The sequence below is a fragment of the Ambystoma mexicanum genome, chromosome 9 (genome assembly GCF_040938575.1).
Source record: "Ambystoma mexicanum isolate Mex_15411 chromosome 9, UKY_AmexF1_1, whole genome shotgun sequence".
Taxonomy (NCBI): Eukaryota; Metazoa; Chordata; class Amphibia; order Caudata; family Ambystomatidae; genus Ambystoma; species Ambystoma mexicanum.
The window spans coordinates 263,191,751-263,218,119 of NC_090931.1; the positions used below are offsets into that span (position 1 = coordinate 263,191,751).

At 44.2% G+C, this 26,369-nt stretch overlaps 1 protein-coding gene across 3 annotated transcripts in view; it reads left to right on the forward strand.

Moving 5' to 3' along the window:
• The window catches only part of LOC138487944 (calcium/calmodulin-dependent protein kinase kinase 1-like), a 1,547,719-nt gene that overhangs the window by 503,334 nt on the left and 1,018,016 nt on the right, over positions 1 to 26,369 (forward strand). The window lies entirely within an intron of this gene.

Consider the following 26,369-nt stretch of genomic DNA (forward strand, 5'->3'; position numbering starts at 1 on the left):
ACCACTTTATGAAAGAGTATGATAGGAGGTTAGTAATAAGTCACTGAATGCTTAAATATCCAATTATTGTCACAGCGTATGTCTTGCCATTTCCATTTGAGGGCTGTCATTCTCCATTGATTTATTCAGTAGACTTGGATTCGAGGAGATATGCCACTAGGTTTAGCAATTGGTGACGTGTGCTTTCTTCTGCACAATGGGAGTTTACAATATCTGCTTCAGGAATGCTATCATTCTGAGATGTTGCAAGCGCTTCTTGTGTGCCCCTCTGCCCAGATGTACTGCATTCTCAGGCATTCGTATGTTGCCATGTTTATTAACTCTCCAGTGGCTCCCGGTTGCTGCAAGGATCAAATTAAAATCCCACTGCATCATACATAAGGCTGTCTGGGGCATGGGACCACGCTATCTACAACTTGCTCTCACCAAGTACTCTCCCTCCAGATCTCTCTGATCCTCTGGATCCAACTCTCTGCTTGTCAAATGCTTCTCTAAGCAGGGAGCATGTGGCTGATCTCTTTCCTTGGCTGGCTATCTCCTCCTGGAACAGCCTCCTCCTTCCTCTCTCTGTCTTGAGCCGGATCTCCTCAGATTCCACAAGCTCCTCAAGACTTTCCTCTTCTCCTCCTTCCCACTCTCCCTCCCGTGCTAATCTCCACAGTCACTGCGATTGGTGGCCTGGACCCTTATGTGTCCTTCTGGGTCCTGGCCTTCTGTCCAATCGCCTACAGCCTCTGCTCTCCCCCTGCTCTTGCCTTTGGGCACCCACTGGCCTGTGATGTATCACAGGCCTGCACTTATTGTACTTGCAGGTGACCACTCCTACCAAGTGGTCACTGCCTGGCACTTACCAGTTGCCCCACAACTGGTTCTCTAGCACTTCACACCCTCTGTGGAACCTCTAGCACTTACCCCCTCCCCTGTCCCTGCTCTCTCTCTCTGCACTTGCACTTTCCGAATGTTCACAAGGCCTACTAGGACCGCCTCTGCCTTTTGTTCATCATTGTTATTTTATTCCATTGTCTTGTTTTGTTCCCTTTTTGCCTCCCCTTTGCCCTGTGGGCGCTTTGAAACACAATTTCTTGATGTATAATCACCTTACAAATGCACAAGAAATGAATACATATTCATTAGAACAATACATACATTAGACGGGGAGCATTTATCTGTGCATAATGTTAAAAGTAGCAATCCAACATGCACCTCTACTTGGAATGCCATGTACCTTACACTTTCCTCCACAAATTCTTTCCTCAAGTCTAACGCAGTCATGATGTTATGTTATTTCCAAAGCCCTACACTAAAATGATTCATTCACCATTGACAGTGCAGGTTGTACTCCACTATTTCCGTTTTCTTTATATACAGTATTGTGTTTCTCATGGCTATGATCGACTTATATAAAATTATATAAACTGTCCTTGTGTCCAAAACAATTTGAGCCTCACACTAAAAATGAAAAACTAAGAAGTCTAAGGAAAAAGTGTTTCTGACTTAACGTTTAACCAAAATGTTCAACGGGGAAACAATTAGATAAATTCAACAAAAATGGTTTCTCCAAAAAAGAAGCCCTTGGATCCAGAGGGTTCCCCAGGCTTATTTCAGGAAGGATGGCAAACATTTCTTTTCCCAAATAATGGTTCTTTAAGGAGGGCCAGAATGTCTTTTGCATATAACTGTTTCTCAAGGCTAGCAAAAGTGTCACTTTTATACAACTGTTGTTTCAAGGGTGGCAAAAGTGTCTTTAGTTTTCTCTGATTCCCTGGTATAATCTTCTGCCAGGTATCTCCACACAATGTCTTTCTTTCATACACTTCGAGTAGACTCCCTGGTATACTCTCCTGCCAGGTATCCCCCTCTGGTTTCCACAGATCCCCTGGTGTACTCTCCTGTCGGGTATCTTCCCTCCAAAAGGCTCAATGCCTGATATATCTCATTTATCATGTCTCGATATTCTCTTTATTTCCTAGTATAGCACAGTTATATTTAGGAATGTGTGAGGCCTGCATGCTACACTGCCATTTCCATGGTGTCCAGGTGCTCTGGTGGATATGAAAGAGAGGGGAGTCAGTAAGGTTTGTGAGTAAAGAGGGAAAATGCAAGATAGCCGTGCTCTCACATCTGGTTTCAAACCCTATCTCTGGCTTCGTGTGATATGGTACTTATCTGTCTGTCTTAAAGCTACTGTGAAATTGTTGTGACTTTAGATTTGACAATTATTCACCTTCTCTACTCTGAGCTTCTGTTAACTGTCTGTCTTTTGTTCCTGCAAACAACCACTTTATGAAAAATACAACTGTTGTTTCAAGGGTGGCAAAAGTGTCTTTAGTTTTCTCTGATTCCCTGGTATAATCTTCTGCCAGGTATCTCCACACAATGTCTTTCTTTCATACACTTCGAGTAGACTCCCTGGTATACTCTCCTGCCAGGTATCCCCCTCTGGTTTCCACAGATCCCCTGGTGTACTCTCCTGTCGGGTATCTTCCCTCCAAAAGGCTCAATGCCTGATATATCTCATTTATCATGTCTCGATATTCTCTTTATTTCCTAGTATAGCACAGTTCTACTCCTGCACTGTCTATACTTAATTGACTCTGGATGTAACTTGTCCCAAGCTTCCCCATATGGACTTCTCACATATGAAGACTTGTTCAAGTTCTGTTTCTTTACTTCTTCACCAGTACTTATTCCTCATGGCAATGCTTGCTCCAACTTTCCCCATATGAACTTATTATGTGCCTCATCACGAGTCTGGTGGTATCAAATAGCGTTACTGCTACTCGATCCAGCGCTATTAGCACCAGATCACGAGTAGCGGTTGGGCGGTTATTACCCATTCCGCATTGGGTCCATAGGGCCCAATGTTTTTTTGTAATATTCCCGCGGGCGGTAAGTGTGCCAGCAGTAATGGGACCGAAAATGGCTGAAAACTGGTGGTAAGTGGACATTTCTACCTCCAGCTCTTTGCTTGAGGTAAAATTCCACTTACCGCCCAACCCATAATAGGACCAACCCTTAAATGCAGCAGTAATAGCGTTACCGCCCCATTTAAGGGCTGCCGCCCAAATCGTGATGAGGCCCTCTATATGGAGACTTGCGCAAATCGTGTCTTTCAGCTTCTTCATTAACATTCATCTGCTTATGATCACATTTTCTTCTGCTTTCCCCATATTGACATTTCAGGAATGAGGAATTGCGCAAATTCCCTATTTTTAATTTACTTGGTTAGTAAAAAATACTTTTTCAATTGTCTGTGTACCTGTCAGTACAAGCCAGGGTTCCCACTCTCTCTGGGTCAACTCACTTGTGGCTCATGTCGTTCCCGAACACCTGCATGCCTCGGCTGCGAAGTCACAATGCGGGAATGGCGTTACCAACTTGACAGGCCTACTTTTAGCTCTTCCCTCAGTCTCGTTTTCACTCGCCAGTAAAGTGGCTGGTTTTCTGATCGACCACGTCCTGCACAGTTTCTCCAGTGCTGCCGGTCCCCTTGCAGCTTCTCCTTGGAGCCTGCCACGCTTTTCTCGCCACTTCATGTGAGTTGCTGATTAGTGGCAGCTTGAGAGGACCTGCCTGCTTTAACCATCAATGCAAAACCTTCTTTAAATGTCCCGCACAGCTGATTCCTCTTGCAACATCTAGTCCACACATTTTGCTTAAGGTTTCTTTCAATCCACATTAACTCCTTCTCCCTTCTCCTCGTCTCAGTACCTGAGACACTGCTGGAGTTGGAGTCCAAAGGATTAATAGGACTTCCAAGAGGAGATTTTGTTTGGTGTTTTTACCTAGTACATCATCATCACAGATAGGAGATGTGTTTTGTGCGTTATGTACATATGAGGTGTGAATGGCTATTTGTTCTGAATGTCAGTATATCATCAGCAGTTTAGGTGGTATAGTGCTGTCTTCAAGTGGGGGGTGGGGCGATACTGCACCTCTCCCAATGCCAACGGAGTTACCATCTCCTCCCGGCAGTCATCTCCTCGTATATGATCCTCCCTCATAATACCACCGCCAGTGTCAGGATCCGGTAGCGGCTGCCGTCCCCTGGCCAGGTGGGAGGAGCTTACCAGCAGGAATTCAGTGATGACTCAGTAGGATTCATCAGAGCACAGGCGTGATAAAATAGGACCTGCACTGAGTCGACCGTCTGCAAAAATAGACTGTCATGGTCTTCTATTATTGACTATTATTGAGTCAAAGTACATACAAACATTGTAAACAAGCACATGACAAGTACATTGAAAGAAAAAACAAATTTGTCATAAAAAAGAATTCAAGGTAAAAGATTAAAAGCTCCTCATTTCCAATGCTCTCCTCAAGTAGGATAACAAAGCACCGCCAGCTATTGGGCGTTGAGCCCTTAATGAGAAACGAGAGTGCAGAGTGACAGTGAGAAAAACCAGCATCTCTGAGAATTAGAAGGAAAGTATTTAATCTAATGTACGAGTGGGCTGGGCAAAAGAGCATGCACTGTAATAAGTCCTTGCAGGCACGGCCAGGCAGCATTGCATAGCATACCATTTTATCTGTCCCCGTCCCTGAAGATTTAGCAACAATGGCTTTTAGGGGGGATGGTATTAAATCTGGTAATGCCTTTCATTTGGAAAATGCACAGTAATTCGTACACGCAATAGTGAAAGATATATAACAGATCATCTCAAAATAAATATTAGGATGGGAGGTATATCCCTCCCTAACTTGTGTCCCCTGTCTGCAAGCCTCTGCATGCCCTCTCTTCATATCCTTCTGACTGTGCCCTTTATATTTTATCCATTTTATTGCATTCCTTTAATGTGGCCTTTCTGGTGCAAAACTCAGTTTCTTCCCAGCTAGACTGGCACTAAAGGAAACCCATCACATATATACATACATGCATACAAACCTATATAAGGGCTACCAAAAACAGAAGTGGAGTGCAGAATCAGACAGCGCGACTAGCTCAAACAATGTTTGATTCAATCATCCAATCATCGCCCTAACTGATCTCAGCGGATCCATTTGGAACAGAGGACCAATTGCAAAGTCCTGTGCACCAATCAAAAGACATATTGAGCTAATGAGCTCCAGCTGCCTCCTGAAGATGTCAACAAGTGACATCTGCTCATGTACTCTCGGGTATATTCCAGCACTGACTATCTGCCAGGGGCCAAAACCATCGAGGCATAGACATCCAGACATAGAACGCCCCACCCGCCTGTAACAAGTCAACATCCCGACCTGAGATCCCTGGAAAGCCTTCGGCTTTGAAGAAGAAGATGGCAACACTCCTGTTCATTGTAGCCATTGCTCCAAACTGGCTGTACCCTATCCACCCCCACAACAGCCCCCTACTAAACGAATGGGCCCCACCAATCTGACACTTTCCTGCATGATCTCTTTCCTCCTCTTGCCCATATAACCATTGCCCTATTGGGCAACCACCAAATGTACTTGACCAGTGGTCCTTGATTAGCACTGTGAAATGGCCACGAGGTGACATGTGGCACCCAACTGAATAAGTGTTAATCTTGCATTTATGTCCCTGTGTACTCCAGCTCAGTCAGAATGCTAAGAGGCTCTTCCTGACATGGGACTGCCGCAGACCTATTGTACTTTCCAACATATCCTTGTGTTGGTGATTTTGGAGCTTTCACAAGGCTTATTTCTAAAGTGGGCCCTCATTAATTTATCAAGCTAATCTATGTCACCTCTTGAGCGCCTCCCTCCCAGGAGGCACTGGCTTTCTGTTATTGTTCCAGAGACGAGCTTGCTGTTTATTTTACAGCAACATACTTGATACACGCGTGGCGCATCAGGCAAACATGTGCAAGCTCTTAGAACGATTTTGCAAAGTACCTATTCAATTGTGCTATTATGCCATAGCACCTTGTAAACATTTCAGAATGCGCACAGTAGCATGTCCTATTGGATGATTTCTTGTATTTTTAAGGGATTATGATTTTATTATCTGCTAGAGCTTGGGTTTCGATACGGAGTTATGTTATCTTTGATATGGAATACTGTGTCTGCTATGGAAAATATTGTAACCAATGAATGCTTAAACATATATGATTTGTTTTTGTAAATTAGCATTTATTGAAGGGGATTCATTGTATTTTAAATGTAATGATCTTGCAATGTATGGGTGCTTTGCACTCAATCTGGAACTACGGCCCAAGAGGAGTATTTCTTTTAATCCTGCAGTACGTTTTAGGGAAATGCACCAAAATGTCGCCCTCGGAATTCTGACAACCGAAATTCCGATTCTTTTTTTCCGACCCCCCCTTACACCACATATTTATGTGGGGGCTATGGGATATAATAGTAATATGGGGGTGCGGGGGTCTTCCCACACATCTATGTGGTGTAGAGGGGGTTGGAGAAAAAAGTCTGCATTTTCGGCCTTCGGAATTCTGGGGGTCGTCATGATCACATAGGTGTTAATGTTAAAGGTATTTATATAGCGCACCGTCACCAACGGAGTTGGTCCCCAGGCGCTCGGATCCCGTTTTAGTGATTATGAAATCATGATGTATGTACTTTGATGTTAACATCTGATGTATTTATACTTGTGCTATTGCTTTCATGATGTTACAATATCGAAAGCTGAAGGAGGGTGTAGAGACATCGCGAGAGCCCGCACTCTCGCAAGATCTCGCGGCCCGATCAAGCTCCGCCCCTGCGCGCTTCGCGGGCACTATGGAACGAGCGGAGGACGCGATAAGGTGCGTCCTGCACAGCGCTCCTTATACGGGGCCGCTTGAGAGACAGATTGGACTCAGTTCATCCATGCTGCATTCTCCCTGCCACTTTAGGCCCGTTAGCCATTATAGTTGATGCACGCGTGTTGGGTGCATTCTGCATGAAGCTGGTTAAGCAAATAAATACATCGTCACCAGATTACAGGCTCCTGTCTTCATTGAAAGAATTATACAACATAAATTGGCGACGAGGATCACCACCAGAACCCACGGGAAAACATGCAAGGAGCAACGCCACCGCCGCCATTTCTACAAACTCCAGGTAGGCCTGCCATTCCATGGCCACGATGGCAGCCCCTATTCACGACATACGTGGAGGCCCTAGAAGGGGCGGGGTTTTCAGCGGCGAGGCGCAGGGCCATGCTATTAAATGCCCTGGGAGTGGAAGGACAGAGAATATTCGAGAGTCTCACTCCGATACCAGTGGCTGGCGACAATGACGATGTTTTCAAGGAGGCTGTCAGGAGAATCATTAAAAGGTTTGCTAGTAAAGAGAACACAGTGCTCCACCGAATACGGTTTTACACACGTAAGCAAGAAATATCTGCACCAGTCGACGATTACGTCACCAAGCTGAGGGAATTAGCGGCGCTGTGTAACTTTGGCAACAACGCGGAGAGCCTCATTTGTGATATGTTGGTCGTCCACACCAACAGCCGGAAGGTGCAAGATAAGTTTATTGTCGAAAAAGAACTGCAGTTAGAGAAAGCGATCGAGATCGCCAGGGAAGTCGAAGAAACGGCGGAAAGACTTAAGGAGCTAACTGGGGCCCAGGGTTCGGCAGAAATACAAGCAGTGCGTTACCATGCAAGAAAAGAGAGGCCAGTTGCTGACACGAAAGAAGGGAGAGGGAACAGAAAAGAACCCCTGAAGTGTCACAGGTGCACCAGCACGAAACACCTGGCGTTTGACAGAGAGTGCCCAGCCAGAGACAAGGAGTGCTCCATTTGCAAGCGCATTGGCCATTTCTCCATCGTGTGTCGGTGGAGGAACAAGAAAGTATCCAGCCTCAATGCTGATCGCAATCCGGAGAAAGAGTCATCCTCCGAAGATGAAGGGAGACCCACGGTCATCATGGTTAACAGCACAAGAGCGAGGAGAGAGAAGCCTCACTGTGTGATCAAGATTGATGGAAGAGAAACCAGGGTCATGGCGGATTCCGGGTCCGATCTAACGATCCTTCCCCTTCGCACGTACAAGGACATGGTGGGAAAGGAAACGGCACAAGTGCTTACAACGAAGCACAAACCCCCGGTGTTTGGAGGGGCGTCAGTCGAACTATTAGGATACATCAATGCCAAAGTTGAATTCAAGGGAAGGGAAACCACGACCAGGGTCTATTTCAGTCATGAAGGCCCAGCAGTGCTAGGGTGGGACGACCAGGACAAGTTAAAAATCAGACTGGATCCCAGCACCGACGAACAAGTCCTGTCGGTCAAGGTGACGAGAGGACACGTGGTCAAAGGCGACTACCCAACACTTTTCTCGGAGGAGCCGGGGCACATCAGGGGTTTTCTCCACAAGATAATACTCAAAAAGAATGCTGTCCCCGTAAAGCACCGAGTGAGGCCAGTACCAGCCACGGCAAGGGATACCCTTAGATGTCAGCTGGAAAAGATGAAAATGGAGGGTGTCATAAAAGAGATTGAAGCATCGGAATGGCTGAGCCCCATCGTACTCATAAAGAAACCCCAATCACAGGAACTCAGGGTATGCATAGACTTACGCAGCTTAAACCTGGAAGTCATCACCGATAACTATCCCCTTCCAAGCATAAATGAACTCATTCTGTTAATGAAAGAAGCCAAGATATTTTCGAAACTGGACATGAGGAACGCATATCACCAAATACAGCTACATGACGAATCGAAACCCCTCACGGCATTCATCACTCCCTTTGGCACATACCAATTCACCAAAATGCCATTCGGGCTGTCATCGGCAGCGTCGGCGTTCCAACGCATGATGGACGTCTTGCTGAAGAAGGTTAAAAATGTCATGTACTTCCAGGACGACATCCTCGTGTATGCGGAGGATGAACAGATGCACGACGCCACATTGAGAGTGGTTTTAAATAAGCTACAAGAAGCAGGAGTGCGGTTACGCTATGAGAAGTGTCTCTTCAGCGTGAAAGAAGTTGAATACTTAGGTTATAAGATTTCAGAAAAAGGGATCAGTCCCAAACATAATCTCATGCAAGCTATCATTAAAGCACCGGAGCCAGTCAGCAAAGAAGAAGTAAGGTCATTTCTGGGGCTGGCTGAGTACTATGCAAAGTTCATACCTAAGTTTTCCGAAACCACGGCACCCCTTCGAGAAATACTCAAAAAGGGCTCGGAATTTGTGTGGCAGGAACCCCAAAAGACAGCAATGGTGAAGATAAAACAGCATATCGTAGAAGCGCCATGCCTCCAACCGTTTAATCCCGCGTGGGAAACGGTTGTCACCACCGACGCCAGTGCCTATGGACTGGGAGCAGTCCTAACACAAAAGAAAGGCGACACCGAGCAAGTAGTGGCCTTTGCATCGAAGGCATTATCAGAGGCTGAACAGAACTACTCCACTATAGAAAAAGAAATGTTGGCCTGCGCATCGGCGGTGGAACACTTCAGGACATATGTATGGGGCACCAAATTCAAGCTGGTGACTGATCATAAGCCCCTGATCCATATGCTTAGTCCGGGAGGCACAAAAGTATCCACGCCCAGATTGGCACGCATTGCAGCCAAGCTGCAAGAGTACACGTTTGAGATCCAGCATATCTCAGGCTGGAAAAACTCATAAGCCGACTGCATGTCGAGACTGCCGGAGGGAAAGGATAAAGCCACCACCTTCCTCCACGGAGAATGCATAGTGGCATCGATTACGGATGTGAGAGCGCCAGAGTACCTGGAACTCAGTGAGAGACACTGGGAAGAGGAAGATGGAAAAGACTCCACCATGGCCATGATTCAAAAATGGACCAAGGAAGGTTGGCCAAGCAAAAAGGCGTTACCTGAGGGCATGAGACCCTACTGGAAGGTGTCGGACGAACTATCGGAAACGGAGGGAATAATCATGAAGTCACCAGATTATTCCTCCCACAGGAATGAGAAGAATCATCCTAACTAGAGCACACGCGGGTCACCTGGGAAACACCATGACCCGTCGCAGAGTGAGAGAAGCCTACTGGTGGCCATCCATGGACCAGGAAATTCGATCCATGATAGAACGTTGTCATGAATGCCTCAACAGCGACAAGAGACTCAAAGTTCGCCAAGCACCCCTCATACCCACAGAAACTCCAGAAGCGGTGTGGTCAAAGGTCGGCATCGACTTCATAGGACTTTTGGAAGCAATGGCACCTGAACACCGGTATGGGGTAGTCCTGGTTGACTACTTATCCAAGTGGGTGGAGGCCACGTTCGTCCCGAACATAACCACGGCAACCGTTATAGAAGTGCTGACAGACATCTTTCAGAGGGAGGGTCTTCCCAAGGAAGTAGTAACCGACAATGGGGTGCAACTAGTCTCGAAAGACATGGAGGAGTTCTTAAGAAGAAACCACATAAAACAAAAGAAAGCGGCCCTATATCACCCACAAGCTAATGGGCTTGTCGAAAGGGCCAACAGGTTCATAAAAGGCGCCATCCAACTGGCGACAGCTTCGGGCATGGACCCGCTCAAAACCACCAAAGAGGCCATAGCAGCCCACAGACTCACACCCAATGGGATCACCCAGATATCCCCGTTCAAAATGTTGAGAGGGAGGAGTGCAGCATCCACGCTGATCCCACCCTGGTTGTCGAAAATACGAGAGGATGAGGTGGTGGACATGACAGAAGTAGTCTGGTGAATTGAAAGCGATAAGACACGCATGAAACAATGGAGCGACCGAAGAAGAAGAACCAAGCAGACGTCAGATATCGGAGAGGGAGATTTGGTCAAAATCCAGTTACCAAAGAAGGATCAAAGCACGGGGTCTCGGTTTAGCCGACCCATCAAAGTGATTCACAAAGGGACAAACCACATCCGCACGGAAGACGGGCGAGCGTGGAATCTAGAAAGAGTAGCATTGTACCAGAAGAACCGAGAAAGAGCAAAGACCCCAGAGAGACCACCAGCGGAAAACGAAAGGGACTTTGGAGCAGGCGAAGAAAGAGAACCAGAAGGAGACGACAGAGAGATGGGTGAAACAAAGTTGAACCGGAACCATTGGGTGAAAATCCCGATCCGGAGCAACGAGAGAATGTCACCCGGACTGTTGATCGTCCCAGAAGGGAACACAGAAGACCGGTGAGATATAATGACTATGTTTTACAATGATTTGATGTGCGTTGAAAAAGGGAGATGTGTAGAGACATCGCGAGAGCCCGCACTCTCGCGAGATCTCGCGGCCTGATCAAGCTCTGCCCCCGCGCGCTTCCCGGGCTCTATGGAACGAGCAGAGGACGCGATAAGGTGCGTCCTGCACAGCGCTCCTTATACGGGGCCCGCTTGAGAGACAGATTGGACTCAGTTCATCCATGCTGCATTCTCCCTGCCACTTTAGGCCCGTTAGCCATTATAGTTGATACACGTGTGTTGGGTGCATTCTGCATGAAGCTGGTTAAGCAAATAAATACATCGTCACCAGATTACAGGCTCCTGTCTTCATTGAAAGAATTATACAACAGAGGGATCGATTCTCAGGATTATTCGGCTGAGATTCCCTTCCTGCGCAGAGGACGTGCACTCGGCTCGAGCCCGATTCATGACTTCCGGGTCTACAGCAATGGCCTCCTATCTGTTGTGACGCATTCAAGGGGCGCCTCGGGTTCATACCCGGGGATGGGCTCAAGCTCGCTGCCATGAGGCCAGTCAAGACAGCACGACCCAGATTTCGATACTGCACTGCAGCACTGAGAAAAGTAATAATAACGTAGGAAAAGAACAGCTTGAGAAGTCGATGCATTCTCTGGTTCTATCAGTGTGCCAGCTGACCCAGTTTATTTAGTGACCTTGAATGATCAGAAAAACGTACCACTGCCTACATAGGTCCTTTCAGAATGCGCGACAAGACCCTGCTTACATGCGACCACCGCTCTTCTTTGCCCCATATTCTGTTCACACACGCCATTTTAGCCAACAAATCAGTGTGCTGGACTGGCTGTAAGCATCCCTCTCATGGTAGCAGATGCGGAAAACCCATTTTACACACATGTGTTATTAAGTGCATCGCATTCACGGTATTGCGTCAGGGTTACAGGTAGGGTGCAGGTTTTACAAAGGCTGCTTGGATAGGAAGGGGGTGCAGTGGATGGAGGCGCTCCAGAGGGGAAGAAGTAGGTTTGAGTGGAGCGATCACCGAGTGACCAGGCATTCTTTGAAGGGTGAGAAACTAGTCTGATCTGTGTTGGAGACTTGTTCTAGAGGCAGGGACCATCACAGGAAAAGGCCTGTTTCTCAGGGTTTCCCCCCTTTCCCCTAGTCCTTTGTTTCCAATCTAGGGGCCCCGTCACTTCTGGTGGCGCGTTGACCTCCAGAGAGGATGTAGCTCATTTCTTATGTGTGATGGTCTCTGTCTTATTGTTGGCTGGGAGGAATACATCGCTGTTAGGGGCTGCCCCTTCGATCTTAGTCTATTGGCAAGTCAAGCTTTACATGTTAAATCTAAACAGGGCCCTGGCCTCCTGAAAGAGCGGGGTGGATGACCCCATTGGCTGCTGGCCGATCTCCATTAGGGGGCTAATATATACATCACACCTGAACGCCCCTCCTCCTGCCCTACCTAAACAATCTTTCAATTCCCCTCCTAAATAATGTACCCAGCGTTCAAGCTTCTTCGGGGGAATGCACTATTCGCCGTCCATAAGGTAAAGGTGCAGCTCATTCAGGCAAACCAGGTGCGACCCATGTATGTATGTATGCATGTCTTGTATTTATTTTTGAGGTCAGCATGTTTTATTGTTATTTATTGGCTAACTATGAATACATGTATTTAGGTTAATGCTGTTGAGTTCTGCCCTCTGCTTCCCTAATGCTTTAATATACTAGAAGTCATGTGCTTGATGGAGTTGTCACTCGTATTGAAGGCAATGAGTTTGGAGTCAGTTGTTAATGTAGAAAACCGAGCAAGTAATACTGGGCTCAAAACCCAGATCCCCAAGAATACAGATGAACATGTGTGATCTGCGGCACTACGTCAGTTCTCCGCAATTCTACTCTCGTCCAATTGCACACCTTGTTCCTCCGGTGCCACTCATTAAAGGAAGGCCGTCCTATGCACCCGTATCCTGGTGGGGTGAAAGCAGGACATGGCAAATGGCTGCTTCTGCTAATATCGTACTGAGGGGTCTTGTCCAGATGCCATGGCAATCATGAGTGGGAAAGCACAACGCTCCCTAGTTTACGCACTGTGTGATTGTGGGCAAAGGCTGTTTATGGTCTTAGGCCCAAATGTCTAATCAGTTAGTTGACCGAACTGAAGAAGGATGTGCAGAAATATTAATATCTGTAGAACTGGGACAACTTGCGCTATTGTTGGTTCTGAGACAGACTTTTCGGTCGGGAACAGAACATTTGCCCACGTGTTAATATTCATAGACCCGGGATCATGAGTGTGCATAGTTAATAAGATGGGGTCTGAGCGTTACATGTCATGACGTTTCCAAGTCTTCCCATCACTGCATTTACCACTATATGGGCCTAGTTACAAGTTTGGCGATAAATCCGCTGGAATACCGTCAAACGGAATTGCTGTTACCACCACTGGTCTGACGGATTTACCCCCGGTTGCTAGTGGTGGTGTAGCGGTGTTGGTCCCCATTTATGGAATCCATAGGGATTTCAGTGGCTGTTTTTTGGCAGTTAGGCAATGGAATTACCTCCAGCATTTTGCTGGAGGTTTTAAGTTGTAGTGCGGCGGTGTGGTAATGCAGCAGTAATGCAGTGGTAATGAAGTTAGCAGAGCATTACTGCAATTTTTTCATGCACCACTATACTTGTAATGAGTATGGGTGTAGATTAGTGGTATGAGGGTCACTCCACAAATACCCAATAAGGAAATAAAAATGTAAAAAAACATGCAAACAAAATGCTGTATCACCCTGCTGTGACGTTACAACAGTTGCTTATGATTTCAATAATTGATTGCCAGGACATCACATTAGGAGAATGCAGCATCCTCAAGGGGAATTTGTTCCTAATGGTAAAACAATACACGCAAATATATTTCGTTTCTTTATCCCTTTTTCTTACATTCTAGAAGCTCACTTTAGCATACATCTCTTCCTTTCCCATTAATGTTCAGCTAATTTAAGACCTTCCCACCCGGTGGAGAGTGAAATAAAATATTGATTCAATACTTCTTCTTCCCTTTCGCCTTGCACATATTTTCTGCTTTCTCCTTGAAGCCTCAAAATGCCCTCCTGTGAAGAAGGAAATTACTTTTGTAAATTGCAAGGTAATGTGCACAGTTGCGTAAATTAGATGTGTGCTACCACATGCTATGTTTGCTCTTCCCAGAGTCATTGGTAAGTGTACCCTTGAGTGTCACAGAACACTATGCCATAAACTGCGACCAATTGTAATGATAGCACAGGCCAATTAATGTTGGACTGTTATTGCCGTTGTCTCATGCAGTTAATGATGTATTGGTTTCTTTCAGAGATGTCATAGTTCATGGAATCCCATTGTGGATGATTATGCGTTATGTATAATGTTTTTAAAAAACCGGCCTTTGTTCTGTAACCGTCCCGTGTTGTGAAAAGTTACATAATTAATATTATGATCCTGACCCAGTCACAAAAGTTACCTCCAAGATAGAAACGATCATGGTAAACATGGAATCCAAACCTGGTGGAGTGTTTTTATCTTATGAAACTGTGTCTGAATGTTTGGCACCAGTTATCACCAAAGAATTGTGTTGTTGTGAGGTGTGAGGCGGCCTGAAAATCTGGAATCAGACTTTTCTTTGGATGCCGCAGTGTGGGGCTTCCTTAGTGTTTTTGCTCCGTGGGATTGTCCGACACATTCTCAACCTCTGACGTGGCCTATTTTCAAACCCCATTTGTATGGAGAGGACGTCGCTCAGTAGCCATATTCCGTCCAGGACGTGGGGTTACAAAAAGTACTCATTTCCCAGTGTGTGAGGGCAAGGGTCTGTCTAAATACTGTTTTACTCCCCATAATGTGTACCTATTACAATAAAAACTAGTGGACAACTCCCTAAAATAACATCAGTTAAAGGAAGGAAGGCAGATTTGCGATTCTATGTGTTTTACCATGTAAGAGTTTCCTTGTGTGCATTGGTTTGATGGAATGGTATTTATTTTGCAGGCTTGTCTCTTATTTTTCAAAAGCCTCTAATTCATTAAAATAACCTTCACAAAAAAGTTATGTTAGAAATTGGTTAGAGGAGGAAGATTCCATGATTATAAGTAAAAGCTGCTTGGCAGTTGTCGGGCCCCGGATTTCCAATCTGTAGGAGCTGCTAAACCCCTAGTATCCCCGCCCCGGCAAGGCGTTCCACCTCCAGGTTCTGGTAAACACTAGATGAGGAACAATCGAAGGGGAAATGGGACGTGGATTCCATAACAAACACTTGCTGGTCTTCTTTCTGTCTGTACTGAAGACCTACATATTGGTGAAAAAAAGTACAGGAAAGTTATATTCTTTCTACATTTCTTCTCCAAAAACTCTTCCCTTCTAAAACTCTGTCTTAATCTGCTACACCAATGCTGAGAGGATAATGTTCTCCCAAACGTAATATCTGATAAATGTGTTTAAAATTAATTCCTTCTTTTTTTACTTTTTCTGGTTTCACTTCTTCTAGAATTCCTTTTGTTCTTTTTCTCTTAAATGTTTTTTGCAAAAAAAATTCTAATTATAACTATTTATAATTGTGTTTCAACTCTGACTTGAAGAAACTCTTAACATCTTCACTTAAAAAACGACATATCTGCTGCACTCTATTAAAACTTATCTTCTAGTCTGAACCTTGTTAGTGACTGCACGGTCAGTAGTTCACCTCACTACGGAATCCAGGTGCTGTGCAAGGGAATCATCAGTGAGGTGGAGCTGTGCCTCTCTGAGAACAGTGAGCAAGGGGTCCACGTCTGGATTCCCCTGGTAACTTAGGGTGAGACCCAAAGTTACTTAAAATGCAAAACGAAGGGGGTTCTGGTAGTCTCTCTACCACCCCAACAAGGCTGAAACACATGTATGGGGTTGCTGTTGGTAGTCTTGTTCAGAGAAGAATTGCCTAGCATTTCGGTGCTGGACTGCCCCTGGTCCGGACAAAGACTGATATTCAGGGATATTTCTCCCCTGTGAAAGAGACAGTGAGCTGAAGACTTGGTTGAGACTCTCCCAGGGGTCATCCACCCAAGAACAGGTTAATGGGCTACGTTCGTGCTGGTAGAGAGACTCTCAGACCCCACCTTTGATTTGCATATTACGTAACCTTGGGTCTCACCCTAAGTTAACAGGGGGATTCAGACGTGGAACCCTTGCTCACTGTTCTCAGAGAGGCACAGCTCCACCTCACTGATGATGCCCAACAAGGCTCAAACACATGTATGCGGTTGCTGTTGGTACTCTTGTTCAGAGAAGAATTCCCTAGCATTTCGGGGCTGAACTGCCCCTGGGCAGTACAAAGACTGATATGCAGGGATATTTCTCCTCTGTGAAAGGGACAGTGAGCTAAAGACTTGGTTGAGACTCTCCCAGGGGCAATCCACCCAAGAACAGGTTAATGGGCTACGTTCGTGCTGGTAGAGAGACTCTCAGACCCCACCTTTATGAATGGAAATCAGATACAAAGTGCTTGTTTTTCAAAAAAAACAGAAGTCTTTTTTTTCTAACTTATCTATGGAAATGATCCTCCTGGATAAACATATATACATTAATAAAAGTCCTGATCTATGTTTTACTATTAAATAGTTTTATCTAAAGGATGTAACAGTTCTTATTAAAAAGTTATTAAGCTAAAAGTTCTTCTCCTTCCTGTAACTAAGTACTCGCTACCCTCCCATCATATTTAGTTGATTCAATCAGCCAATTTGCAATTCCTTTTTGGTTAAAATAACTGCTAAGGGCCTGCTTCCACAGAGCTGCTCCGAAACAGGTCCTGCTTGTCCAACACTCCAGATTAGTATAGTTATAGAATCTCCAGCAAGGTTCTTTTCCCTGGGAATTCCAGCTCACTCTGACTCACGACTGCTCCCTTCATCTTGACTTGAGATCATCTGAAATTCCTGAATGCAAAGTTAAGGTTAAACACACACTCTTCTCCAATCTAAAATGTTTTAATGAATTATGTTTGCCAGGGAAAATACCTACTCACTCTATGTATGACTGCAGACAACCTGCCAGGCCTGACAGTTTCATATGCATGGAAGTAAAACAGATTCAGGGTTTGAAGCATTTTTGCAAACATTTATTTGCAGATAACTATTGTTACCTTTGTATATTGTGTAGGTGAACCTTTTGGGTAATAGTGTATATTTAGTGGGCTGTTCTCTTTCTCTGTGTTGCTTTTTAAGGAATCCTGTTTCCAAAATAAATTGATGTTGCAATATTAAGGACCATGAAATGATGATGAAAGTATGATGCACATTCTATGAATTATTATTATTCAGCCTATATTAAACCAGTGGGAGGTATAAGAAACAATTTCTTTTAAGGTAATAAGCCAAAACAGTTATCGTGTATTAGGATTCATTGAAGAGGTCTGGTGAGATTTGACAAAATTCTTATTTTTACTCATGTTACTGGTACCCTTCAATGGCATTATGGGGCCACCGGGCGCTCCTGCCATGTGTATGGATCTATACCTAAAGGCTGCTGGCTAATAAGATGTTGTGGAAGGACACCATCTGAAGGCTGTTCCACCACAGGGTTGCTCTAGGCCAGTGCGCCATTTCGGGGGGGGTCCTCCCTGCACAAATGTCCCCACTGTGCATAACTTCCCTTGCCTGCTTTCCTCCCCACCTCTCAATGCATCCCTCCTGCAGCACCACCTACATACTCCTCCCTTTGTGCCCGAGTTGCCACCAGTCGCCACATGCATATCCTTCTTTTATGAGTTGGACGTCACCCATGTGACCATCGAACCGCAATGCAGTATACATCCTGTATAAAGACAGCTATCCAGGATTGCCTCAAAAATGATAACATACCAACAGATATTTCAGGTTGCCGCATGGTCATGGCATTATGACAATAGTAAGTTCTGGAATCTCTCACTGGCTTTTAATCTTTCCACATGTCAAACATATCTTGGAAGCACCCAACAATATTGAAGAGGCTTGTTACAGTGGATCACTGCAAGACCTACATCCATTTCCCATTCTCTGACCAGACCACTGTGCTTTCCCTTTTCTGTTGTCTAGCCGCTATTGGACAGAACTGTAAAATGAACTAGATCTTTGCTAAATTCTCATCCTTGGCGAGTGGCTACTTTTGAGACTATAGAACCCCTGGTTTACTTTATTTTATTTATACCGCGTGGCCGCTGACCCAGAGACTTAAGAGCATCCATATATACAGAACAGATGAGACAAAAACATATCCATATGAAAACTCACAGAACAATTAGTAGATGACGAAAAAAAAAGGCCTGAAAGGACATAGGGTTCAATGTACCACCATGAGTGTTGCAGAACCAGTCGTGACCAGTGGCCAGTAGGGAGACAGCAGGACTAACTAAACAGAAATGTTTTACGTTTTTTTCTGAAGACCAAGCTTGATGATTCCTCTCTAATATGCAGACGAGGTTTATTCCAGACATCCGGGGCTGCTGCAAAAAAAGATCCTTTCTTAACTTGTGATAGCCTGCAGGCCGGAATTTTCAGTTATGTGGAGTTGTTCCATCTAAGATTGTGCATGCTAGCCTTAGCAACTAGTTCTTCCTTAAGATAAGATGGGGCTGCACTTCCCAGGCATTTATAGATGATAGTCAATCAACGAAAAAGAATTCTATCTTTAATTGGAAGCCAGTGAAGGTTTCTTCTGGCCTCCAAGATATGGTCTCTCTTCTTGAGGTCCAAGATAACTCTAACTGCGTCGGTTGGAGTCGGTTGACCCCTGTTTTTGGCAAGCCGATTAATAGGCTGCTGCAGTAGTCAATCCTAAACCCCATCAGTGCTCTCGCCAGGATTTTTCGATTCTCTCTCTCGAGATAAATGGTCGAGCATGGGTCAGTATCTTGATATAGTGTGATGCTGAGGATACAAGGCAGCTGACTTGGGCTTTCATATTCAAGTTATGATCCAAGTATACCCCGAGAGTCTTGACTTTGGATTTAGTTTTAATCATACACCCGTCTATCTGCAGTTCAGCATATACCGTCTCCAATTTACGGGTATTCGCTACAGTCCGCACAATCATCATTTCTGCTTTGCTGGTGTTAAGTGAAAGGCTATTGCTGCACATCCAGTTTTGTATCAAACTGTACATTCTGTTGATATTGGATTTATCATCTATATAATTGCCGGACAGGGGGATGACACAGTGTGTCATCTGCATAGTTAACAAACTAAATTTTGTTGTTTTCCAGAAAATTGAGGAAGGGGACGTAAAGAGGTTATAGAAAATTGGGGATAAGCAAGCCCCTTGTGGCACTATCTGTGACAGCTCAATGGGTCCAGGATCTGCCAGGACACTACTCACCCTGCACTGGCATTCACTTAAAAAGGATTGGACCCACTGCACGGCTGATGTAGAGAACCCTGCCACCTCCTCCAACCTGTTGACCAGCAAAGCATGGTCAACCAGGTTGAAGGCGGCAGACAGGTCCAAAAGCATCAGCATGACAGCCTGTCCATGGTCCATGTGTCTCAGTAGCCTAGACTTAAGATCCAGAAAAGCTGTCTCCGTCCCCTGTTCCTCTCGAAAACCAGATTGCCATCTTTTCAAGATGTTATTATATTGCATGTGGCTCAAGACTTGCGAGTACGCCACATGGTCCAGAATCTTTAGGAGAAAAGGGGATTTGGAGATGGGACGATTATTCAAAGGATCCAGGGGACACAAGCCTGTTTCTTTTAGTAAAGGGGTAATCCATGTATTTTTTATACTCTTAGAGACAGAGCCATCCTAAAAGAAGCATTAACAAATCTACAGAGTGTAGAAATCAGTGCAGACGAGCGTGCCTTAATGGCCAAGGCCGGACAGACGTCCTATTTACAATCCGTAGGCTTCAATTTTTCAGTGGTCACAGCCAAATCGGGTTCACTTATGGGTTTGAAAGTAAACTATTCTTCTGGTTTCCAAATTCTGCATCTACTATTCGTGGCATTAGGATCTTTAATCGTGGAGTCCATTTTGGCTAGGACAATAGAGTCCTTAATGTCCTTTAGTTTGGAACCCATGGCATCCTGTATAAGGTTGCACCAGTCCGGCATCTCTGATAACTACTTCATTGTTATCATGCTTAGGGTTTTCTAGTTCCTTAAGTACTTTGAAGAGCTCCTTAGGTTGGGAGTGAGCATTAGATATACGAACATCCAAATATGTTTTTTTTGCTGTGATAACAGCTGACTTAAAACTTTTGAGTGCAGTTTTATATATCTCTTTATTTATCTCTTTGTTGAGGGTGTCCCTTGCCGTACGGCCGTACGTTAAAACAAATGAAATTCCACCCCGGTCATTTGTAACCTTAGACACTGGCTAACCCATGCAGTGGATGTGGAGGCACCAAATAGGTTTTGTCTAATGCCAGAGTCGCCGCCATCTTTGAAATGATTCACCCAAACCTTTTAGCCACTAGGAAAAATCTAGAGCCATGGATGGGCTATAACGCTCCAACTACCCACTTGTTCCAGAAGTTCTCATACTTCAGGCGAGACATTACAGGCAATTGGAGTGGCTTTGTGGCTGAGTTATTTTGCATTATCCAAGCACCCAATATATCAGATCCACCGCCCCTCAACCCATCCCCCAAGTCTTGCAACATTAGGGTTGTCTTTGGTAGGGACTTTAAACCTCAGCAGTTTATCACCTTCAAAGCCACAGCAGGGAGTTTTAATCTTCTAAACATCAGCAGAATCTGCCCCTAACTCAACATTCACTTGTCTAGAACCCTGATCTCCACTCTGGTCCTCATCAGGGTCAGTTACTACTCTAGCACCCTTGTAGGATATCCCCTCTGCTCCTTTTACCTCTTAACAAAGTACTCAGCCTGGTCCCCCTTAAGCTCTTCAACCTCCCTAGCTCCTCTCCTAACACCACTTACTTGGCTCTCTCTGTATCTATGTATGTGTGTGTGGGGTTAGGGTGGTATAAAGCACAAACCTTCACCCAGTCTTCATGGCGCTAATGACATATTATTTGAAAATGAGTCAGCCCGATGTGAGCAGGTGCAAGTTGGTGATCAAAAAAGGCTCTTTCTTTTCTGGACGAGAAATGTTTTGAGAGACTTCGGTAAGGTCTGCAGTTTGCTACAGCTTCTGATAGACAAAGGTAGATTGTTCCAAGATTTGTTTGTCTATAGATAAAGGTAATACAGCCCATCTTCACTCTGCGAAATGTTGGATAGTGATCTTGCAATTGTAGGGATCTAGATTACCAGTAGATATGTAGCCTCTCTATGAAAGGATTCTTAGGGTACAATGTACCATTTTATGAATAAGGGTCATGCATTTGAACAATAGCCTTTGTTTTATTGGGAACCAATGAAAAGCACACAGGCCGGGGGAGATGTGGCCACATTTCTTTACTCAGAGCTGGAGACTGTCAAAAGACTATCACCAAAGTCTAATCTCAAAGAGACAAAAGCGTCAACGATAGTGATTTTCTGGATAAATGAAAAGAAAGATGAGATTCGCTTAAGGCTATTACTGAGGAGAGCTGTTGGGGAAGGGACAGGTCTGAGTCATAAACTATAAAGATTTTTCATCTGTGCTGAAGGAATAGGGCATTTTACAAAAGATTGTGGCCAGAAAGGATAGTCCCCAAGGGAAAGATCTGCATTAGCTGTGATTACCTCTGCCTTAGAAGAGTTGATCCCAAAATGTTTGGCAACCATCAAGCTCTTAATTGCAAGCAAGCATGTTTTAGTCTTGTTGGCTGAAACTGATCTATTTCTAGACAATTTGGCAAAAACGTCATCATAGGTAAAGATGATTTCTCTAGCAAAGTAACATTTTCCAGCTTTGACTGTGAATGGTTTCTAAGCAATGACTTGATCCATTTCAACACCTGGCCTCTAATACCATTATTATCTATGGATGTCAGAAGGATCCGATGATCTACCAGATCAAACGCTGCCAATAAATCAAGTAAGATCAGAAGTCCAGCACCACTGCATTCTACTTCTTCCGTAAAAGTGTTAAGCATGGTTGTGGTAATAATGTCTGCACTATATAAAGGGGTTTACAACCTACATGCGAGGAGCCAAGTAGTTAGCATCTAGATCAAATTGGTGGAGTTGGGCCAGACCCCCGGGTTCTAGTTGTTTGGTCAAAAAAGGTGCCTGAGAAATAGGGTGCAAATTAGCATGATCTTGAGGGCTTAGAGATGGCTCCTTAAGAAAGGTGCAGACAGCCACTTCTTTCCAAACAGAGGGTATTTCAGCTGAAGTTAAATGGGTGTTAAAAATATAAAAAATTTGTGTAGCATAAAAATGAAAAACACATTAAGCAATGGCAAAAATGTCATAAGGTGAGCTTAGAGGGTTTTGCAATGCTAAGATGTTTTAATAAGTCTTCCAGCAATAAGCAGAGTATAAGGATAGGAGATGGCTCGGTCCCAAGGGCCAAATCCCGAGTTTCTAGGACTAATGGAGGTGCAGTTTCTGAAGAGGGATTATCTCTGATTGGAGGGATCTTGTTTTCTACAAAGTTATAGAGAGAATTAACCAGTTCTTGAGTCTCCACAAGAGGTAAACGTAGAGCTGGCGAATTTGTCAATTTGTTCCAAATGTTAAAAAGCTCTTTAGAGGGACTGGTCGAGTTATCTCATCCCTGAGAAAAATAGCATGTATTTCTTCAGCAATGGAAGCCTTGTAAGTTCTAAGCTGTTTCCTAAACTGTGATTTAACTTTCACATCACATTGGTACGCCATTTCCCTTCCAGATTATGTAATATGCAGCATCATTTGTTCATTTCTGGTGTAACCATATTTCTTCCTCTTACAAAGTTAAGTCTATGACAGTGTGACATAGAGGTACTGATTTATTCACCAGATCAAATATCCCATTATTAAATGTCTGTATTATATATGTAGCACTGGTGCCCCTTCAATCTTCTCTTCTCATGTTTAAATCTTTCCGCAGGGTTCCCCAACAGCTAGTTAGCTCTTGATGCTACTACACTCCTACATGTACCATGGGTTCTCAAGCTATGTCAGCCTCTCTGCTCCCCGCCAGACATACCCTTCCACTAGCCTTCCATGCCTTCTTCTTCCTGGCATCCCACCATTGCAATGCACTCAGCCCCTGACCTTACATTAAAAATATAACCACTTTCCAGGACTGATTGCCTTAAAAAAGCATACCCTATCTCTGTAGGACCTCCAGAGACCTACAGTGGCGTCACCCCATCACTGTGATCCCCTTCCCTAGCCTCAACTGTAACCCACTGTAAACTAATCAATATACTCATACTGTTTGGGACCTATTGTGCATGCCGTAGATATATATACGTACCATGCCCACTCTACAATCTCATGTTCCCACATCATCTTCAGTAAGAGGTTGATGTTTCCTCTGTAGTTCATTATCGTTGCAATGTATTGTAACGCACTTGGAACAGCCGACTTCTGCTCACTGCTATTTCTTTTTTATAGTGTTTCTGTGTGAGGAATTATGTTCCCTAAGAAAATTATACTAGCACAAATACATTCACAAATATCCCCTGAGAGCTTTTTAGCATCAACCAGATAATTTGCCACTTTCTTGTTGTGATGGTTGTCAAGATGTTGCCATCACACGAATTCTGTGATTCTTCCCTATCAAAGTAGACACCATCAATAGCAATATACTGAGCAAACCATCAGGGACATTTATCTGTAGCTTGAGTGTTAGCTCTGTAGGGCCAGGAGACGTCCAGCTCAATGTAATGTCCTTTACCCTGTGAGATTTGGATCCGGGGACTAGACTTTGGAAATCTAGGAAATGCTTCGCACCTCTCAGTGATCCACGATCTCCAAAACTGTTGGAATCGCTGATTTCGTCTGCAGCACTCATCCGTGGGAAGCTTTTCAGTGCTTCTCTCTTGTGAAGGCGTGTCCCAAAAGATCTCATAAACCTGTTTGTTACATACTCTACTCAACAAACTAGCTTTGAACTGGCAGCTCTTGCGAACAAACTCCCGATTTCAGTTCCAAACTATGTCCAACGTGTCTATATATTTGTCGCTGTCTAGGATATTTGGTAGTTCCCATATGTCGATGGTACAAAAATCATGCTGAGGTCTGAACAGAAGCAGCAGGCATCTCCCAGCATGGGTTAAAGCATACCACTGAATAGGTAACAGCTGGGCCTTTGCATTAGAACCTGTTCAGCACTCTGTTCCTCCAGAGCTAGTTTCACTCTATATACATATATACTAATAATATTATTATTAATAATAATAATAATAATAATAATAATAATAATAATAATAATAAACTGTTTGAAACTGAATGCTGGAAATGCAAAGATAATGGAGATATAGAATGGAAGACAGACTTGACCTCTGATTCCAGGACCTCGGATTTGGGGGAGTGTCCTATACCAGAACAGCATGTGGCACATCTGGGATTTCTGATGGAATACCCACCCACGCTCCGTCCTCAACCTGATTCCACAGCAAAGGTCTCTGCTCTGCCTCGGAAGTCCTTTTGGATGGTCCTTCCCTTTCTGGCCCACTCTGCTGTCCACATGCAAAGTCTTCAGTATAGCAACAGGGTGTACTTAAACTCCTCTAAAAATGTAATCATAATGCGACTACAGCAGTCGTGGCAGCTGGTACCTGAAGGAACAGACATGTCACACCTAGTGTGCCCAGGTTGCATCAGCTCCCCATTGGCAGTTGGAAAAACTGTAAGCCTCTGTGTCTAGTTGATAAAGCGCTCCCAGGTGCTGGAGCATGTTTTTAGATCGACAGAGTATATTCAGACTGGGAATCTGCAATCTTAAGGCAACAGATTGGTGGTTGTTTCATGGTTCCCCAGTTTGCCAGCAGATGGAAATATATTGCCAGTAGCAAGGGCTGCCCTTTAGAACAACCTGCAGTCCTGGGCCCTAAACACTGAAAATTATTTCAATGTCAGGAGACACCATAAATCCTGGCTTAAAGAAAATATCTATATTTTTCAATAAATCAGATTTTGTAATAGAGCACTATACCGTAAAGTATTCTTACTCCTGTGCTGTGTAAACCTAGTATGACATTTATCAATTCACATAACATAATATATACACTTAAATACATTAATGTCTAAGGACACCCAATGGCACCTGTCATCTCACATATGGCCAACCATAAGTACAATGAATGGCCAAGCTTAATAATGAATGGTCAAGCCTTATAGAATGTATGTAACACATGCACCAACAATACCGTGAGCCTAAATGTAGGCAATGCCTGGAATCTGGTAACGGAATCCTCCCCCAATTCAGAAAGATTTGTTTCATATAAAAAGAGAAACCGTGAAACTACATCCGTTTACAAATAGTTTGTTGGATAGGGATACATGTAAAAATGCAATTGGATCTTGCAACTGTTAGCCTTGAGTAGGCTGCATTGATATTATAACCATTGATGGTAAATACGCAGTATCCCATCTGACCTCAGCAAGTCTTTAAGTGAACCTCCTGGATCCTTGCAGGCTTGTCTCGAATTGAAGTAGCCTGGTGACTTGCTCTAATCCTTCTCTTCACATGAGTTTTTATTTGTACATTATGACTTTGTGGAAAAGCTTGAAAACGTTGGTTTATTGTCCTCAAAACCTGTTACAGGGAAAGGTTTTCTGATTGACAAGGCGCACACTACACGGTGTTGGCAAGACTCTTTTGTTTGTGTTTTTTCATTAGTGTTAGCTTTGAGAAAGCTCCCTGAGGCACGAGGCAGGTGTTGGCTGGTTTATGTACAAAGAAATAACTGCTTAAGCACACATTAACCTTTTCAAATCTGTTTTTGGAGATTGGAGGACAAAGACAATTAGCAAAAAATCAAGTACAATAGTGAATGTGGAGCACAAAGCCAGAGTCAGCTAGCAAGTTTGTCATTTGGGTTTATTACAGTTGTGGTAAATATTGAAAAAGGAAATAATTGCATTGTATTCCCTGTATGAGAGATAAGAGATGACATTTAGAACATCGTGTATTGTCATGACAGCCAAGGGATGCATTTTTGTAAAGAGTAATTATTAGGGATGTTGGATATAAACTTTATTGCTTAATGCAAGTTGTTGTTAATTTGTTTAAAGTTTTTTTTTTTTTTTTTAAAGAAAATGTACATCAATAAAACAATTAAAACAGCAGTACCTGCCGTATCTGCCGCTGCAGCATGGTCAAGCGTCAATTCGGCAGGGAGGAAGGGCGGGCAGCGGGTCACTTAAGAGTGATTGATCGGAAGTCAACCAAAGAGTCATTCCTGTGCATGGACAAATGCAATCAGAATATAGTCTTAGGCGTTCCTCAGGCCTAACGCAGCCAGAACCCAGACTAGGTGTCCACC